This window comes from Meles meles, chromosome 16 (assembly GCF_922984935.1).
Source record: "Meles meles chromosome 16, mMelMel3.1 paternal haplotype, whole genome shotgun sequence".
Classification (NCBI taxonomy): domain Eukaryota; kingdom Metazoa; phylum Chordata; class Mammalia; order Carnivora; family Mustelidae; genus Meles; species Meles meles.
Genome location: NC_060081.1, coordinates 28,247,258 through 28,267,336, shown reverse-complemented (window position 1 = coordinate 28,267,336; position 20,079 = coordinate 28,247,258). Strand labels below are relative to the sequence as shown.

The 20,079-nt window shown below is 48.2% G+C and overlaps 2 pseudogenes; both read right to left on the bottom strand.

Moving 5' to 3' along the window:
* The window catches only part of LOC123926550, a 49,011-nt pseudogene extending 37,757 nt beyond the window's left edge, over positions 1–11,254 (bottom strand).
* Positions 11,255–13,896: 2,642 nt separating this feature from the next.
* LOC123926549 lies at positions 13,897–15,617 on the bottom strand (annotated as a pseudogene).
* Positions 15,618–20,079: the final 4,462 nt, after the last annotated feature.

Genomic DNA, 20,079 nt, shown 5'->3' with positions numbered 1-20,079 from the left:
TCCTCTGTGAGAGCAGGGCCATACGTTAACCTGGTGCCTCTCAGATTCCTGCATTCTCCACTCTACACACCCCTGTGATATGGAAGCATACTAGAAACATCTGTTTTGTTATCAGAATTATGAGAGAGTCTTACCTATAGCAATAGTCTTAACATCAACAAGAGAAGCCAATTTCTTATAGTCTTCCATCTCTCGTTACACCGCTCATGAAACACGAAGGGTGAGGTAAGGCAGAATGGACTTGGGTCATCGGGATGTTTAGCAAGGGCCCCAAAGTACCATATGGGATGACGTTTTTAGATTAATCTTGAGGATACAGGAGTGAGAGGTTAAAAGGGACTTCTTTGGGGTTTCAAAAATTTAGAGAACCTTGTGGGGTTACCTGATGAGGTGGGGGTTCATGAATTCAGTACGTACAGAACCCAGGGTATCATTACTCCCATATTCCACCAGGGTTAGCTCTCCAGCATTGAAGATCATGCACACCTGGGGATGAAGGGAACTGTCACGTGGCAGGAAGTTTGCATGAAGAAGTCTGCATGGTCAACAGTAGTAGAGGGAGATGTCTTGTCAGTGCAAAGTGACTCCCACTTTTCTCTGTATTCTGTTCCTCTGCCTATCTCGCCCTCCTTTATCTGCTCTTAGCTAGGAGGTTTACTGAGATGGTGAGGGTTGGTTAATCAAGCTCTACTCACATTCTCAATTTCAAAGAAATACTTCTCATTGCCACCAGATCCCTGCCAAGCCACGTGTCAAAGAGAGAGAGGACATAAGAACAATGTGGGTAAGTATCCAAGACAACGCTGAGACAAGGACGGGGTAGGAGGCAGAGAGAAGGAGTTTAGGAAGGCCCTGATGTTCCACAAGTGGGGTGCTGTGTCACATTCTGCCCTAGACTTCTAGGCTTCTGAGTGATCCTGTAAACACTGTCCAACAGTGGGAATTCCCATTCCAGGATTCCAAATCTCCAGGGTCTCACTCCCAGGTCCACCAGGTCCCCAACGCCAGCATCTTAGAGCTTTTACTTAGAGATCTTCCCCCTTAGGGACCTGGGCTCCCTGGAAGTAGCAGCTCACGATGCTCCATTCCCTGCCCCTCCGCCTGGGGGTCCTACCTCACTAAAGCGATTAGTGTTCAGGTCCCCCAGCAGCAGCATGTCTGACGTGTGGGCCACCAGGTAACTAATGTTCCTTTCCGAGGATTTTCACCTCTTCTATCCCATAGCCATAGTGTGACTGGAGTACCACTTGGGTCCCCGATGACAGGTTCTTCACAATCACCTTGGTAAGGTACAAGTCTGAGCCCCCTGAGGCTTCCCTCAACCCCAAAGAGGGGTTAACCTGCCGTGCCCACCTCCACAGTGTTCAACAAAGCTAGTATCTTGTTTCCTCACCTAGCCTAGGCTATTGTTGGTAAAAATGACACCTCACATTCACACAGTGCTTTACTATTTACAAAATGTTTTCAGAGATTATCTCCTTCAATGCTAATACATAATACATACGGGGTCAAACTAATCACTCTCCTTACAATCCTCTACCTCTTGTGAAAATCTTTGTGATTACTTTAATCATGGTGTATACTGATCATACTGTCATTTCATATACTTCTTTGCTAAAATGATCCTGATTAAGGAACAATATAATACAGACAATTATCTTTGTATTCTCTGTCCTAACAGTGCTCATGTATAGAGAATGGACAGAAAATGAAAGAACAGGGGTGCCTGGCTGGCTCAGTCAGAGGAGCATGAAACTCTTGATCTCAGTTGTGGGTTTGAGCCCCAAGTTGGGTGTAGAGTTATTTAAAAATAAAATCTTAAAAAAAAAGAGGGGGAACCTGGGTAGCTCAGCTGATTAAACATCTGCCTTCAGTTCAGGTCATGATCCTGGGATCAGGCCCCACATTCAGCCCCACGTCCAAGTGCTCCCTCTCCCTCTGGCCTTCCCCTGGCTCCTGTGTGGACACTCTGTCAAATAAGTGAACAAAATTTTTAAAAAAAAGAGAAAAAGAATGAAGGAACCAATGAATAATAAATGGAAGGAAAAGGGGACAGAGGTAGGGAAAACAGAAAAGTGGGCTCAAGAACAAAGAAATTACCTTGCAATGTCACACACGGTGAGTTCAGAGGCCCTAAAAAGCAATGTTATGCACCTGCATAATCCTAAACTCCCTAGTTAACAACATATAGGTAATAAAGCTTTTTCTGTTTTGTTTTGTTTTAGAGAGGGATGGAGACATGGGTGGGGCCGAGGGAGAGGGAAAGAGAGAATCTTAAACAGACTCCATGCCCAGTGTGGAGCCCCCATGTGGTGCTTGATCTCACAAGCCTGAGGTCATGACCTGAGCTGAAATCAAGAGTCCCACACTTAAGACTGAGCCATCCAGGAGCCCCAGGTAGTAAAGTTTTAAACCAGGAAGATGGAAGTGGCGATCTCTGTACCCCTTAAATTTGGTGTTTAAATCTTTTCTTACAGTAAGCTGGAAGGGCTACAGCAGGAAAGTTGCCAAAGAGTTGCCTGATACACTCTGTTCTCCAGAACAGCTCTGCCAGGGGTTATATTTGACACTGTGGCAGTGTCCAGAAGGAGATTTTGGTGCACTGGCTATCAGCTGCTCACCTGGCGAGGTCCCACATACGTCAACTCAAACGGATTCTTGTAAATGCTTCTCCGGAGGCAGCAGTCAAACTGTTCCACTCCACCACAGAGTGTGCCCTAGAAGGGAAAGCGACAACATAAAAGGTCACAGGCATCGGAAGGATATCTAGAGACACCTTTGAAACCCAAGTTCTAGAATCTAGGAAAGAGTTGGCAGTAAAAGGGCTGGCAGTTTGGGGAAGTACCAGGTGGAAAGAGGTGGCACTCACAGGACTCAAGGACAGTGATGGGATGAAGGAGAGAAATCAGCCCTGCCTACAGAATTCTTTGTCTCTTTTGGCTTCCCATAAAGTGTGAATTTCTCTTTCCTGCCTTTAATGTCATCTTTTTAGGTTGGAGTCAAAAGGGAAGAGGAGATTCTCTAGTTTCAGGGAGAGTGCTTTAGGGTAAGTCTGGATTTTTCCTAGTTTGGAGAAAGTCACCCAGGCAGAAAGGGATTACTCTTAAAACACACCGCACAGAGTCGTGAGCCATCCCGTTTCCAGGCCAAGGCAGTGACCGTATTTAAGTTGGCAATCTCCTTGGGCTTTGCCACTTCCCAGATACTTCTTCAAGGGCTTTAGTTGAGTAGCCGAAGTCTGAAATTAAGAAGGTGGATTTCAGAAGAGATGGAGACTGAGAAAAGGGTGGAAATGGGTGGGTAACTGAAGGCAATGAGTCTTGCTGTATCAGCGAAGAAAGGAAGTGAAAGAGAACACACATGCTAGGGAATCTCATAGGAGAGGACAGAAAGGTTCCAAGGAAGGAAGTTGGGACAATCAAGAGAAAAGTAAAATGGGGTGAGAGCGATAGGAGTGGAGAAAACAAAAGGAGATCATCGCTGGTGAGAAAAATGAGCTGTTAGCAAGGCAGAAATAAGGAAAAAGAAACAGAGAAAAAGGAAGGAAGAGACCCACATGACATCGAAGGGGATAAAAGGACAGGGCTAGTAAAGCTGATGTGAAGGGACTGGGGCCCTTTATTTATTTTATTTTATTTACCCTTCCATCATCCATCCATCCCGTCCTTCCTTCCTTCCTTCACAAAACCTTTAAGCATATATTATGTACTGGATTCTAATTTGGCCACTGGAGATTTAAAAACAATGAATAGGCCCTCTTCTCAAGGGCGTTTCAGTTTAGCCAGATAACTATAAACACCAAAGTGTAATATCATGGGACAAACACCGAGCCAGTGGTCTGAACAGAGGCAATGGTAATACAAAGACAGTGGAGATGAATTCCACTATGGAGTCCCATGCAGAGGCACAGACACACAAAATCCTGGTGTATTGTGGAACTGCCAGAGTCCCAACCGATGGTGGGAGCAGGAAAAGGGAAGTGAGTGAATTAAAACCTGAGGATCTCTTTCAACCTACATTGATTTCCAACCATTCTCCCACTCTGGTTGAAAATAACTGGGCTAGAGCAAGGTGTACACAGGAAAGTAGGCAGAAGATGCACATGGAAAGGGACCCATCTGTCATAACTTCCCAACACAACAGACTGGCCCCCAGGGCTTGCAGCAGCGGTGGTGAACTCCCGCTCCTGAGGGTCACGGCTGTAATCAAAAGTCTGTAGCACATGGCCTTCCTTTCCATAGGCTACAATTCTCTGATCACAGCCTGCAGCCACAATGCTATTGGTTGCCCAAGCCAAGGGTGGGCAGGGGTGGTTCACCAACTTCCCCTAAGACAGAAGTAGAGGGTTCCAATCACTCTGACTCTGACAGCCTCAGCCAGGGATTTTTCCTTTCTAGGAAAAATTTATACCCGTATCAATCTTCCTCCCAACATTTTCCCACCCCAACACATCCTAATCTGGAGAACTTCACAAACCGTCTTTGTGTTTTATACTCTTACACACATATGTATGACATGCACACACATGTCTGACATTGTCCTCAAGAGGAAACCTCAAAAGGCTTGTATGTTGAGTTCTTTAGTAAATACCTATAAGGCCCCCAAAGGGACATATCCTACACATTAACTAACACTGGCTAGGTCCACACGGAGCATACAGCTCTTTCTTTACAGAAGAAATAAATTTAATTATTACCTGAGTAATTCTTTTTTTGAATCTCTTTTGGCTTCCAATAAAGTAGGAATTTCTCTTTCCTGCCTTTAATGTCATATTTTTAGGTTGGGGTCCAAAGGGAAGAAGAGATTCTCTAGTTTCAGGGGAGAGTGCTTTAGGCTAAGGCCGGATTTTTCCTGGTTTGGAGAAAGTCACCCAGGCAGAAAGGGATTACTATTTTTTTTAAGTTTTAGTTATTTGAGTAATCTCTACACCTAATGTGGCACTCAAACTCACAACCCTGAGATCAAGAGTCACATGATCCACCAACTGAGCCAGCCAGGCACCCCTCTACAAGTAAGTCTTAAGGTAAGTTAGTCGGACAATAGAGAATTACATAAAGTAAAACATAAACATTCATTTTATCCCCCACCCTTTCCCTTTTCTCTCTTGAGAATGACTTTTCCTATGAATTTATACATATAAATACACTTTTTACATAGATAAGAATAATTTTCACTTTCCCTTACTCTCAGAATCCTTTCCACTCGATTCCTCTTTGCCCACAAATATTAAGCTGTGGCCTCCTGAATAAAAATTCTCTCTGTGGCTGCATCTAAATGTGCCCCCCGCCAACCACCTCAATCTTTTTTTTTTTTTATGTTTATTTACAGCATAACAGTGTTCATTGTTTTGGCATCACACCCAGTGCTCCATGCAGTAAGTGCCCTCCCTATTACCCACCACCTTGTTCCTCAACCTCCCACCCCCCCCTCCCCCATGCCCCTTCAAAACCCTCTGGTTGTTTTTCAGAGTCCACACTCTCTCATGGTCCATCTCCCCTTCCAGTTTCCCTCAACTCCCTCTCCTCTCCATCTCCCCATGTCCTCCATGTTATTTGTTATGCTCCACAAATAAGTGAGACCATATGATACTTGACTCTCTCTGCTTGACTTATTTCACTCAGCATAATTTCTTCCAGTCCCGTCCATGTTGCTACAAAGTTGGGTATTCATCCTTTCTGATGGAGGCATAATACTCCATTGTGTATATGGACCACATCTTCCTTATCCATTCGTCCGTTGAAGGGCATCTTGGTTCTTTCCACAGTTTGGCGACCGTAGCCATTGCTGCAATAAACAGTGGGGTACAGATGGCCCTTCTTTTCACTACATCTGTATCTTTGGGGTAAATACCCAGCAGTGCAATTGCAGGGTCATAGGGAAGCTCTATTCTTAACTTCTTCAGGAATCTCCACACTGTTCTCCAAAGTGGCTGCACTAACTTGCATTCCCACCAACAGTGTAAGAGGGTTCCCCTTTCTCCACATCCTCTCCAACACACGTTGTTTCCTATCTTGCTAATTTTGGCCATTCTAACTGGTGTCAGGTGGTATCTCAATGTGGTTTTAATTTGAATCTCCCTGATGGCTAGTGATGATGAACATTTTTTCATGTGTCTGATAGCCATTTGTATGTCTTCGTTCGAGAAGTGTCTGTTCATAACTTCTGCCCATTTTTTGATATGATTATCTGTTTTGTGTGTGTTGAGTTTGAGAAGTTCTTTATAGATCCTGGATATCAACCTTTTGTCTGTACTGTCATTTGCAAATATCTTCTCCCATTCCGTGGGTTGCCTTTTTGTTTTGTTGACTGCTTCCTTTGCTGTGCAGAAGCTTTTGATCTTGATGAAGTCCCAAAAGTTCATTTTTGCTTTTGTTTCCTTCAACCACCTCAATCTTAATGTTCAACCTCCCCTAGGAGGGATCCTGGGTTTCTTTACCCCCATCTCACAGCATCCTTTAGTCATACCTGTGACTCTCCAGGCCTTCATCATCGAAGAAATACCTAACAATGGTGCCATCTGCATGACCAGAGAATTCCTTTCCCAGAGGAACTAAAAAAGTGAGTGAATTAAAAGGAAGAGGAAGAGGAAGAAAGAGATTACTCTGTCTCACCAAGAAATCCCGCTTCTGTGTCAAACATTACCCTACCTGGGCTCCCTGCTACCACTCCTCCCCATCTTCCATATTATAGTCTCCCAGTCCCGACATCCCCATCGCTTCTTCCTATGTCTCCAAGCTTGGGATACTGCTCTTCCGTACTCATTCTGTTGTCAGTGATACCACGTAAGAATCTGTCCCATAGATGGTAGATGATTTATTAGTTTTAGTGTTTGCTAAACGAACCTGAAAATGGGAAAATGGATATAAGTCTGGTTAGGTTCCTTTCAATCCCACCCAGATCCTAAGGAAAGAAAAAGAAATAACAAAAAACTGGTCCTTCTTTTTTCTCCCCCAATATATAATTTGACCCTAAGGGAGACATTTAACCGTATTTCTCTCTCCAGAACCATTATCCCCACCCACAACCTCTCTTGTGTTTCTCTTCCTTCTTTACCTTCCCTTCAGCCAGTCCAAAAACAATGATGTGCTCTGCTGGCCACTGCAGACAAGTGACAGCACTCTGTAAGGAGGAAATCATGAAAAGGATAACCCTGTCCATGTAGCCCAGCGCATTTATAACAAACTGAACCCCCCACACGTGCCACCACCCCAGTCGCCTACAGCAGAGAAGAGGACACAGCAGGGCTCAAGGAGGAAAGCAAGGAGGATGGGCAGCCACACAGCGCCACCCTCCATCCTCTCAGTTGGAAAAGTCAGACTGACAAGTTTTAAAAATGCAACTTCTGGTTACATTTACAAGTAGATATATTGATATATGTTTGCTCATCCAAATCTCCCAGAGACAGGTCTGAACTTTACCGTCTGGATGAATTTCTTACAGATGACTTTCTTGTCACCCCTGCCACATAAAAGGAGGGAAAACACATTAAAAACACTTTCATAAATAAAGTGCCACACGTGATGCTGGGGGAAGGGAGGAAAGACCAGGTACGTTCCCTGCTCCCCCTAATGTTTCCTACCGTTCCATAGGAGCCTTGAAAGGAGGCATAAAATGAAGCCCGAGCAGTGTTAGAACAATAACAAAGATGCTGCGTCACCAAGGGCTCCCATCACAGGTCCTCATGCTGTCCTTAGGCTGATCCCACCAGGGATGGGATCTCATAACACATGAGGCAGGCACAGATAGGGAAGCAGCAACAGACTCGGGAAGGCCTTTGCTCTCCATGTCCCAGCCTGGACCATCATCTTCTCTACTCCCCTTTCCCCAATGAGACATTTCTTCCTGCCTTCCCCTTCTTTTCCAGGTCACCCCCACCTCCCAGTCTCTATCCTCACCAATCTTCTCCAATCTTGTACACATAGATGATGTTGTCGGTCTGTCCTATGGCAATTTTAGTGGAATCAGGAGAAAAAGCCATGCCCTTCACCATATAGCTCTTCCTGCCATATTAAGAGTTAAAAAAGGAAAAGGAAAAAAAAAGTCATGAGTACCCATGGTAGAGAAAAGAGAAGAAAAGGTGTTTGTGTGACTGTATGGAGCGTGAGGGATTTATCCTGAGAAAAGATGGGGCAGGCCATTTCCTATGCAGATGGCTGGGGAAGTTAGTTAGGAAGTTTTCCAGATTCATAAGACCCCATGAACAGGTTAAGGACACACAGAGTACTCTCTTCACCTTCATTTCAGCTGGTTTGGTGGAGAATTTCTCTCTCCACTCCCCATGTTCATCGTATAGCAACACCACTCGGTCCACTGTGCAGACGGCAAACTTGGCATTGTTCTGGGACCAAGCCATGCAGGTCACCTTTGCAGCTCCATCCTGCAGAGGCAGGGGGGGCAAAAATAATCCCAGGTGTTCATCTAGAGTGACAAAAGCATTTCTAGTTCCTTTAGCTCTAGTGTGACTTTGGTCAATTCTCCAAATCATAGTTCTTAAAACAAAAGATGCATCCTGGTCTCCAAGGCTATAAAACCCCTGGCCCAGGAGAACAAGGTGCTTTAGAAACCCATAATGCAAATACACTTTGAGGTGACACACAGTATCAACTGTACCAATGTGCCCCTGCAATGGTCTTGCTCCTTCATAGCTCAACTGAAATAAATTCATTTGGTATGATAAGTTTTTCTTTTTTAATAGGTTCTGGTCTTCGGCCATTCATTCAATATATACATTTTTTTCATTCAATATTATTTTTTAAAGGTTTTATTTATTTATTTGACAGAGACACAGCGAGAGAGGGAACACAAGCGGGGGGAGTGGGAGAGGGAGAAGCAGGCTTCCCAGTGAGCAGGGAGCCCAATGTGGGGCTCAATCCCACGACCCTGGATTATGACCTTGCTGAAGACACTTAATGATTTAGCCACCCAGGCACTCCTCATTCAATATTTTTTGAGTACCTTACTGAGAAAGGCATGTAGCCAGGGGCTCAGAGGAAGACAAAGAACAAAATACAGTCCCTGCCCCCAGGCTAATAACATGGTGCAAAACAGAAAAAATCCCATTAGAAAGGCATGTACAAAGCCATGATAGTTTGGAGAAGTCTGAAATCGTTTTATGTTTAAATGACCCAACTTTAAGGTTTGAAGAATTGGATGTAGTTAAATGGGGGAAGTTATCTGAAGTAGAAGGAATGATAAGAGCAAAGGCAAATCTCATTAAGAGACAGTAATTTAATTTAGCTTAAACTATCTTACAAATAGAACAGACGAAGGAAGACAGGAAAAACAGTGAGGCCAGCACAAAAAAAAAACTTTGGAATTTGGCCAAGGAGTTTGGGCTTATTTGGTAGGAAAAAGACAGGGAAAGTTCTGGAATGGGGAGTTAAACAATCAGAGTTGAGATTTAGGATGAAAATGCCACCAGCTTAATTTTTTTTTTTAATCCCCCCCCCAAACTATGCACTGCTCAGAAGTCCAGTTTTGAAGTGATCATCTCCCAGTCAATTATTCTCTTCCACATCTGTCCACCACCTGGTCCTCAACGGTTCTGAACTAAGGACTTCCCTCCTTGAAATAAAACATTTGGCTTCTGCTCCAATAGTGTGATTAATACTTGGGCTCCAGAGCTCTGGTTTGAAACTTTGTTACTTTTCACTCCTAACCCACCTACCTCCAAAGTCCCAGGTTTAAAAGGCCTATTTTTTTCTTCCCTCCATCAAAATCCTCAGAGTCAGAAAATAGCCACACCACCACCTTTACCCTCCCCCACCGCTTGATTGAATTAGGTTCGAAAGGCTGAGGTTCCTCATTTTCCTTGCTCATCATCTTCCCTCATCATTTTGCCAATCCTGGGCGTTTGCCCTACCCTGCAACATGACATCTTATTTTGAAAGATTGAAGGGGATTTTCACTTCCAATTATTCCATTAGGGTAAAGGAATTTTTAAATTACAATTTCGGGGGCAGTGTCCTGAGCAATGAGCACTTCTCTCTTTTGTTCTAATTTCCCTCTATTCTCCTAATACCACATTCGCTGTGAAGCCTTCCTCATGCCTCACAGCACTGTGGTGAGGATTAAATGGGGGCAGGGAGTAGAATAATAAAAACCAACCTTTAACAAGATCTTACCATAGACTAGACATTTTGATCCATGCTCAATATGCATTGTCCTTTTACTTCATAATGCTGAGACAGATATGATTATGCCTATTTTACAGATGGGGAAACTGAGGTTCAGAAAAGTTAAGTAATTTGCTCAAATTGACATACACAGTTTATAAGGGGATGGAACCAAGATTTAAATCCACGTATGTCTGACTCCACAAACCACAATCCTAACTCCTGAAATTATGCTGTCTTGCTACATAGGAAACATTCACTGATGGCAGATACTATCATTAGCTTTGTATGAGTCTATCCTTTGAATTTTGAATGTTCTCTCTCGTCTATCAGTTTCTACAGGGTTTTTTAGTTTGATAAGGCTATGGGCACATGACTTTCCTTAACTCTTCCTCCAAACCCCCTCAGGCTGCTATTATTGTTACTCCCATTTTCCAAATGGAGTAGTTGGGTGGGCCTCAGAGACTGTGTGCCGAGGGCTTGAAGTCAGCGCGATTGGACCATTTATTTAAAGTGGAGCTGGCACTAGGACTTGAATGCTGGTCTCCTAGCTCCAAAACCCAGCCTTCCTTTAGCATGGTTCCTCTCCCGGTGCCCATCCTTTTCTGAATCTGAGATCTTCATCAACAGAGCGCACGTGAGGTCTTCCGCACTCTGTCTTTGGGCCTTTTACCTAAAGCGCTTGTTTATCCGGGCGCAGACTTAGGTTCGTTGTTTACACGTGCGCCCAGCACGGGGCCTCGTACACAACTGAGGTCAAATGAAAAGGAATGAAAGCTACCGAAGTTAGTGGTCCGTCTTGACTACCGCACACTGCCTACCGAGCAGAGATTCCGCATACAGTAGGCGCTCAGCATGGTGAGATTTCAGTTCCCCCACTTCTCTGGGAACGTTAAGGCTGGCGAGGGAAGGAGGAGGCATGCAACTCCTCACCTGAGGGCTCAGCAGGGTCCTCAGATGCTTCAACTGCCTGAAGAACACCTGTCTCTCTGATGCCACCAGTCAGCGACAACTCCCGTCGTTACCTGGACAACCCGCCACGCAGCCGCAGAGACTGCCGCTGACGCAGATGCTAAGAGAGCCGAACACTCTTCACCAGGTCCCCACCTAGCTTCGCCTTGAAGCAAACAGAAGGTGCGCAGGCGCAGTGAGGTCTAGGGCGGGACCCCGAGAGGACTCGAGTCCTCTCTTCAACCAATCCTGTCCTTGCTTGCAAACTCAAGCTCAAGCCACGCCCACAAGCCCTCCACATACTCCAGGTCCTACCTAGGTAATGGCGGTCTTTCTCACACCGTGATTGTGAGTAAAGTGTGGCCGAATACTTCTTTTAATCCTTACAACCCTGGAGGAAGGCAGGGCGGTTGCTTTCACACGTTTTGCAGCGGGCCGGTTTTAACCGAAATAGGCTATATGATTTGCACGGGGTATCACAAGGCTAATCATGATAGCTAACTGAATACTCAGTATGCCTCTGCCAGGTACTGGGCAAAAGGTTGTAGATGCATTATCTCATTTAATCTCAAAGACACCTTTTGAAGGGGATGGCATTATTAGTTCCATTTCACATCCCAGGAGACTCAGGATTAGAGGGGTCACTTAACAAACTAACAGTAAATGATGCAACTGGGATTCAACCCAGAGCTGATGCATTTAAACAGCCTTTATATTCTGAACTTCTAGCTCCCTATATCTATGCCATGCTTCTATACCCCGTGCCACCTCCATCCCAAGAGACGAGGTGTCCAGAGTCCGAGATGTGAATGTTTCCGTGCCAGTGGCCAGTGAGAGGTACTACTTCAGAACTGGGAAGCAGTGGATCAAAGACTGCTGCCCAGATCTGGGTGCTTCTGTGGTTCAAGGCAGAGGGCAAATGAGAACTTGGCTTATCTGATAGGATGAAGTTAAGTCTTGTGATACCTGGGGTTGGAGCTAGGTTAAGTAGAAAGGATAATGACTTCTTGATCTATTTGGATTGGGGTCCCTTTCAGAATTACTGGCCTAAATTCTTGTAACATGCCAGAGAGACTGAGATGCAGAAAAGGAGAGTTCATACACCTCCTCTGGAAAGATCCGAAGTTGAGAAGACCTCTGATTCTCCAGAGAGTATAGCATATGATGTCCACATTCTGGGTTCTGCAGCCTTTCCCCCATAGTGCTTGCAAACATCAACAGGTATTTCTCTCATTGGCACCATTCCCCACCCTTGGAATTTAGGAAAGAGTAGAGGAAAGCCTCTACTTTCACAGGAAGGAAGTAGCCCCAGAGCCCGAAGTATAAGTCTTTTGACAGGGGAGTTCCAACCCCTCAGTTTTATTTCCATAATCCTCCTCTGGATATAGTGGCAGAGAGTGAATATAAACTCACTTACACTTTACAGTTATTATTGACTTTGACCGAATCAGCAGAGACAGAGGCAGACAGAAACAAAAGGAAGAGTGAGAGCGGGGAAGACTCTAAGTACAGGAGGCACAGGGTAGGAGCATGTGGACTGAAGGATCCATTAGTGGAGCTGCTCTTTGATTTGTCCCAAACACCACTCAGTCCTTTTCTGGAAATTAACTGAGGTTGATGGAGGAGTCAGAGGAATAAATGGTGAAAAGCTTGGGTGTCAATGTGGGCAGTGAACTTAAAAAGGTTACCAGCCCCTCTCATGCGGTATAACCTTCGTTTCCACGGATGCAGGAGAATTTATATCCCCCCGCCCCTTCTTTTCCTTCTCCGCCCTTCTCACTGAACAAAGCAAAAGGAACTAGGGCTCTAGTTTTCTACACCCATTTCTGTCCTCTCCCCACCCATTCCAGGTTATAGAATCAAAACAAATGCCTTAAAACAATGAGAGTGCTCCTGTGGAGTTGGTGGTGGTGTGAGAGGCTCTTGTGGTCAGGGGAGAGACAGTGGGGAAGTGTCTTCAGCATACTATACAGTGTCCCATACAGTCATCTCCAGTTTGTCCAAGAACGTTTATTGGAAAAATGTCCAAGGGGTGAGGTCACCAGCAGCTGGGGGAGGGGGGCTACCAGGTGAGAGGGGGAGCACCTGAGGCTCCGTGGAAGACATAGGAGTAGTGCAGTGCAGCATCTGCCCCAGACCCAGACAATTCCTTTGAGTTGCTGGGGGAGGTAGAGAACCCCAAGAAACACCCCTCTCTGAGACCCAGAGGCAAGATGTGGGGGCAGCTGGGGATGCCGAGAGACCTGATGCAGGTGCGATGGGGGCCCCATCTGGGACTTAGTGGGATACAGTTGAACAGGTGTCTCTCCCCTTGACCTGGGGGATGGAAGGACATATCCCATCTGATAGCTATTCCCCAGGTCCAGGGGCACAGCCCCTAAGAGACCTACCTTCTGGCCCTGCTCACAGTGGAAAGAGGATGGGTACCAGGCCTGAGATTGTGGGAGTGTCATTACCCTCTAAGAGATTATGGGATCCTTCAGTCTTGGGCAGATCACCAACTGAGGCTCTCCCTGACCCTATCCCCATCCCCAGGTTGTTAGTGCATCTGTTTTCGAGTTCGGTTTCTTCACTCATACATCAATGGTCTTGATGGATGGTGACTTTTTCTGTTTTGAAAAAAATGGCTTGAGTCTCATGTCAGGAAGGTAAGAGCCTCCTTCATCCCAAATATCTATTTCCTTTCTCTTCCTGCCCCTCTTTGGCCTTCTCCCTTTCCCTGACTGCTTCTAGAAGCAAAATCACCCTTCCCTCCGTCACTGGCCCCACATCATATCACCTGTCTCGTCCCCACTGGCCTTCCCTGAGGACTCTGTTCTGGCCCCTTCCCCTACTCCTTGGGGTTGTTGTTGGAGTCGTTGTCCTTGATGATATCATACTGACAGCAGAAGAGCCCAATTACAGCTGAGACACAACAATACAATCTGCACCTTGATCTTGACCTCCCCACTCACAGCCTTGAAGGGCAGTGAGATACCCACACGGTTTCTAGAAAATCTGAGAAGAAAACCCTTGAATTTCGGGTGCTCATATGCGAGCACCACCCTCTTAGCCTTCCTCTCCTCAAACTTCTGCTCACCCTCAACTAAGCATCTCCCCTGCATTTCCCTCCTTGCCTTTTCTCCTGACAGCCTTCACCACCTCCCACCCTCACTGAGCCCCCACTCCCCCAATCCTTGGTCCCCCGTGCAGCTGCTCACTCACTGGCCCACATGAGCAACACCACCACAATAACCACTTCCCCTGTCTGCAATGGTCGCTGTCCATCCAGACCCTCCACTGTGATGTCACCTGAGAAGAAAGAGATAGACTCCAGGTTATGGGGAGCGGCCACAGAGCTCTTCTATGCAGACCCGTAAGGATGGAGAGTCTGGGGGCAGGGTTGCCCCTGCGAGCCCCTCTCTAGGAAGGTGGACAGGTAGTTAGAGACCAAAAAAGCAGGACCGTTGCGGGCAAGTATTCACACAGACTGTGGCGGCTAGGAACAGACGGTGGGGAAAAGGAAGCTTAAAAGCCCTTCTCCCAAACAATTCATTATCAGCCTGTTTATACCCAGTCCCCTGACAACCTTATTCTTCGTTTCTTGGCAGTATGATGAATTAAGTCATCCTTTTATTCATCTAAGCTAGACTGGCTTGTTTGGGGGGAAGTAAACAAGAGGCTAAAGGGCAGGTAAAAAGCCAGAGAATCCAAAGCTTTTGGGAGTGGAGGATAGCTGAGCCTCTCACCTGGGCTTGAGCTGTTGGAGAGTAGCCGGTCAGAACCCTTGAGAGTTCAGAAGTGCACCCGAGGCCTTGGGGGACTCTCTCCCCAAAGGCCGATGCTCCGAACCTGCATCGTGTAGTCGCTGTCTTCAGCCAGTCCCCAGAGGGCACAGGCCCACGTGGTGGTGTTCACCTCCCAGATCACACGCTGCCCAGGGCCAGTCTGTCGCTGCGGGGAGATGATGGGACAGGAGGGCGGTCTCACACCAGTCCCAGGACTCAAACATCCAAGCACTCCACGGAGTAGGATGACAAGGGCAGCTTGAGCCAGGGGACACCAGCTCCCAGATTCCCCCACCACGGGGAGGGGAGCTTTGGTCCCCACTGGGGGTAACGGAAGGAAGGCTCAGAGTTCCAAGGACACAGGCTGAGGGAGCAGAAGGGTGATTCGTACTTGCTGGGAAATGGAGTAGCCAATGACAATGTTGCCTTCTAGGATGTCGCAGGACACAGTGGCCGAGCTGGCTCTGAGGTGAGTGACTGTCACATTCACAGGAGAAGGAGGCCCGTCTGTTGGGTGCCAGAGTGAATAGGTTAACAGGTCCCATGTACGGACTAGCTCTGCTTGATCCCACTACCCCTTTACTCACCTGCTTGCACAAAGCCCAGGTCCCAACTGACCAGCAGGAGGACCTAAGGGCTTAAATATGCGGAGAGGGGCATCAGCGAAGCCATGGAACCCACCGAGTCTGCTGGGAGGCACTGGGGCATCCACCTGACATCCAGGTGGGGCTCCTGGAGGTGGCCAGAGTTGTTGGGGGCGGGATCCAGGACTGTCCAGAACCCACCGGTGGCAGCAGCTCTCCCGGGCTCCCCACCACCCACAGCAGCCCCGGATCCCCCTACCCCCGGTCTCCCCACGCCTTCCCCGCCCCAGCGTCACCCAGGGTCTACAGTGCTATGTTCTGCCCTGCCCACACCGACGTCCGCGAGTCCTCGTGGTAGGTCAGGCCTCGGCAGTCTGCTCAGTGCCCAGAGGGCGGCCCATCACCCGGCTCCTTGGTGCTGCCCCTACCCCATCCTGGCGCGGGCCCCGTGCAGCAGGCAGCGCATGACAGAGCTGCGGGCAGAGGGCAGGCGGAGGCCGAGTGGGAGCGGGCCGCGGGGCTGCGGGGTGGGGGGGCCCAGAGCTAGGAGGGGCCGCGTAGTCTGTCCCTGAGTGTGGGGCAGTGCAGGCGCTGCCTGGCTGCTGGCAAGAGTCCTGGTACAGAGGCAGTGCGGCTGTTCCCCGGGCCCTGCAGTGAGATGTGACTGTCCAGGCTAGCTAGCCGCCGCCTTCTGCAGAGCTGGCCTGGCTCAGTCCACCGCAGCCTGACCTGGACGTGCTGGCCAGCCCTGCCCTGCCCCGCCAGGGTTCTCACTGCACTCATCCCCCTCCTGCCCCGTCCCTATTCTCCCGGGGCTCCTCCAAGGACCCCTCTTACCTCTGATCCCGGCTCCTTCCGAGGAGCCTGCTGCGTGCATAGGGAGAGGAGCAGGTGCAAGGGTCTAGGGCACCTGGGAGGGCCCCTCCCTCCCGGGGTGGAATTAGCCAAGTTGGGAGGAGGAATCCCACTTCCGCTGCGGGAGGGGACAGAGTGGCCAGATAATTGTTCTAAAATCTCCTACTTGTAGACTGTGTCAGCTTTTAAATCTCTTCCCCATTCATAATGTGATACTGATTCTCTTCACTCTCATTCATTCTTTCATTTATTAAACAAATAATTTATTGAGTGTCACCTAGGTGTCTGGGCATGGGAAGAGCTGGAGTACAGCGGTTAAGACAGCAGGCTGGGTTATAGCGGCGGGAGTCTAAAGAGTAGCAACCTATGTTTTTAGCTCTTCTTCCTGCCTGGCGTGGAGAAATTGGTCGTCTAAGTGTCAGGTTTCCCAAAATCCGAGCGTCCAGAACCTCATAGGACTGTTGGCAGGATCCAGTGAGAGAATGCTGGGGAATGTCGTTATAAATCTTCTGACACTGTGTGAGTGAGGGATTGTCATGAGTTTGCACCAGTCTGTTAGTTACTTCATTCGTTTAGCAAACATAAATCCTTAAACTATTTCATGAGATCTGGAGTAACAACCTGGGTGTGAGTCCCCTCTTGTCAACTGTGTGATCTTCAGGAATGACCTAACTTCTCTGAGCCTCTGCTTTACCATCTGCAAAATGAGGGTGTCAGTATGGTCTCCTTCGTGTGAATGTACCCAGTGAGATACCGTATGTGAAAAGTGCATTGTGCAGTGTAAATAAATGTTGGCTAATGTTGTATTTAGGGCAGATACTTTGGTTTCTAATTCTCATTGCAGCATTTATATTTCTGTGGCACTTTTTTCCTGTAATATTCAGTTCAGTGTGTGTCCCTCTGGGGCTCCAAAGCTTCTGTTACCTTCCTTCTGAGTTGAAAGAGTGAAATGGAGCAAGAGGCGCAGGGAGGACTCTGTGTTCTGGACATGTGATCAAGCCATGGCTCAGGTCCTCTGACCTCTGCTGTCCCTGAGGACCCTGATCTCTGGCCTCCTGTTGCATCCTGGTCCCAGAGCACTCTGCTCAGGGATTCTCATTGTCCTGGGACTGTGTATTATTCTGCACTTCTGAGCTCCAGGCCCTCCAGAGAAGAGGTCATTGTGTCCAAAGGTTAAGAGCAATGAACCTCAGGTTTCCCCCTTCGTGGGGCAAAGCAGATGCTAGGAAGTCTGCATGCATGCAAAGAGGGACCCCTGGAGCTTCCCTGGGGTGCCCAGAGGGCTGGGGGCCAACTGGTCAGGAAAGGGTGCGGGGAGAGATACTCAGAGGCGGTGGTACTCAAAGAGGCCAGGGTACCTGGGTTAATCATCACTGTGGCTCAGATGAGGCCCCACCAGCTGGAAGCAGAGTTAGCGTGACAGAAGGTTTTGTGTGGCTGAAGATGCAGGCACGACAGGGTGTCCACAGCGTGCGACCATGCCAGGCACAAAACGGTTTCAACACGTGATTGAGACCCCAGAGCCTGGCAAGTGGGAGGTGAGACCCCGCCTTCCGCCTTCTCCATGTTGGTCTTCTGCACTGATTCCAAGAATCATTTCTCATCTGGACTTCCCTCCACCCTGGGTTTCTGTTTTCCCTCTCCTCCTTCCCATCTTCCTTCCTGACCTTCCCCTATTAGGCCCAGAGTACCAAGTTCAGGCTAAATCCTTGGATGGTGTGTGTGTATGTGTGTGTGTGTGTGTGTGTGTCCCCAAACCTTGTGCCTGCTGCCACTCCCACCTCCAGATCAAGAGGCATGAGTGAGGCTTGGTCTTTCTAAGGGTGATACGCAGCTGGCCGACAGGTTGAGGGAAAGATGCTCAATGTCATCGTCAGGGAAATGCACATCAAAACCACAGTGAGATGTCACCTCGCACCAAGCAGAATGGCCACCATCAAGAAGAGAAACCATAGCAAACGCTGGAGAGGATTTGGAAAGAGGGAATGCAGTGCCCTGCGAGTGGGGAGGCACCCTGGTGCAGCCACTATGGAAAACAGTACGGAGGGTCCTCAAAAGATTAAAAATAGAGATACCCTATGATCTGGCAATCCCACTTCTCGGCATCTGTCCACAAGAATGAAAACAGGAACTCAAAGAGACGTGTGTACTCTCGTGTTTGCTGCAGCCAAGACACAGAAAGAACCCGCGTGTCCCTCGTCCCAGGAATGGGTAAAGGAGATGCGGTCCAACCATGGGATAGACTATGACTCAGCCTCAATAAAGGAAGGACATTCAGACACCTGCTACCACACGCAGAAGCCTTGAGGACACTACGCTCTGTGGGGTAAGCCGGTCACAAAGAGACAGACGCTGCATCCCTCTGCTTATATGATGGACCTAGACCCGGCACATTCACAGGGACAGAAAGTTGAGTGGTGGCTGTCAGGGGCTGGGGGAAGGGAAGGAGGGACTAGTGTTCAATGGGGACATCACACAATTTGGGGAAGACGGAGTGCTGGAGGGGGACGGAGGGGACGGTTGTGTCACTGTGAATGCTCCTGATGGCGCAGAACTGCAGACATAAAAACGGTTAGGATGTCCTCATATCAGGGAGAGGGGGAGGGGGCTATGGACATTGGGGAGGGGAGGCGAACCATAAGAGACTATGGACTCTGAAAAACAACCTGAGGGTTTTGAAGGGTCAGGGGTGGGAGGTTGGGGGAACAGGTGGTGGGTAATAGGGAGGGCACGTTTTGCATGGAGCACTGGGTGTTGTGCAAAAACAATGAATACTGTTATGCTGAAAAAAATAAATAAAATGGGAAAAAAAAACGGTTAGGATGGTAAATTTTATATCATGTATATTTACCATTTCAAAGAATCACTTCAGCTTTTTCTTCATACTTCTTCAGAAAAAGATTTATTTATTTGAGAGAGGGCATGAGCACGCATGCCCAGGGGCAGAGAGGCAGAATCCTCAAGAAGATGGTGACGTGGGGCTCGATCTCATGACCCATGAGATCAGGACCTAAGTCCCAAACCTAGAATCAGATGCTCGACCGACGGCGCCACCCAGGCACCCCTCTCGGTACTTGCAGTGTGGCTCCCAGAATATTTAAAGGTGCCCGTGGCCAGCACCTATTGGGGCTGGTGAGCTCTGTAGGTCTACCTCCCGTCCTTGTGCCCCAGAGACTTGTGCCCAACAGGTCTGGGACGGGGCTGACAAGTCTCCAACATTTCCTGGGGAGATCCCGAGGCCACTGGTCTGGAGACCCTGCTTGAGAACCACTGCCAGGGGCACACGGAGCAGCCCCCACTTCCCAGTGGAAGTCCTGAGACCTCTGGTTGGCAGAGGGCCAGCCTCTACGGTTGTACCGGCAGAACCACCATGAGGGACCCAGGTGGGAATCTCCACCTGAACCGATCGCTGAAAGACACCTGAGCACCAGGGCGCAGGGGGACATGGGTATCGCCGCTCCCTAGGGAGACCTTCACCAATGGGGCGGGGGGGCCACCTGGGTGCTTGTCCTGATTGACCCGAGGAGCTGTGTTGACTTCAGCGGGAGGACAGCAAGCGGCTTTTTTCTTTCTTTCTTTCTTCCTTTTTTTTTTTTTTAAGATTTTACCTATTTATTTGTCAGAGAGAGAACACAGGCAGGGGGAGCAGCAGGCAGAGGGGGAAGCAGACTCCCCGATGAGCAGAGAGCCCGATGCGGGAATCGATCCCAGGACCCTGAGATTATGACCTGAGCTGAAGGCAGAGGCTTCACCACCTGAGCCACCCAGTGTCCCAGCAAGTGGCTTCTTAACGGGCTTCAGATTCGC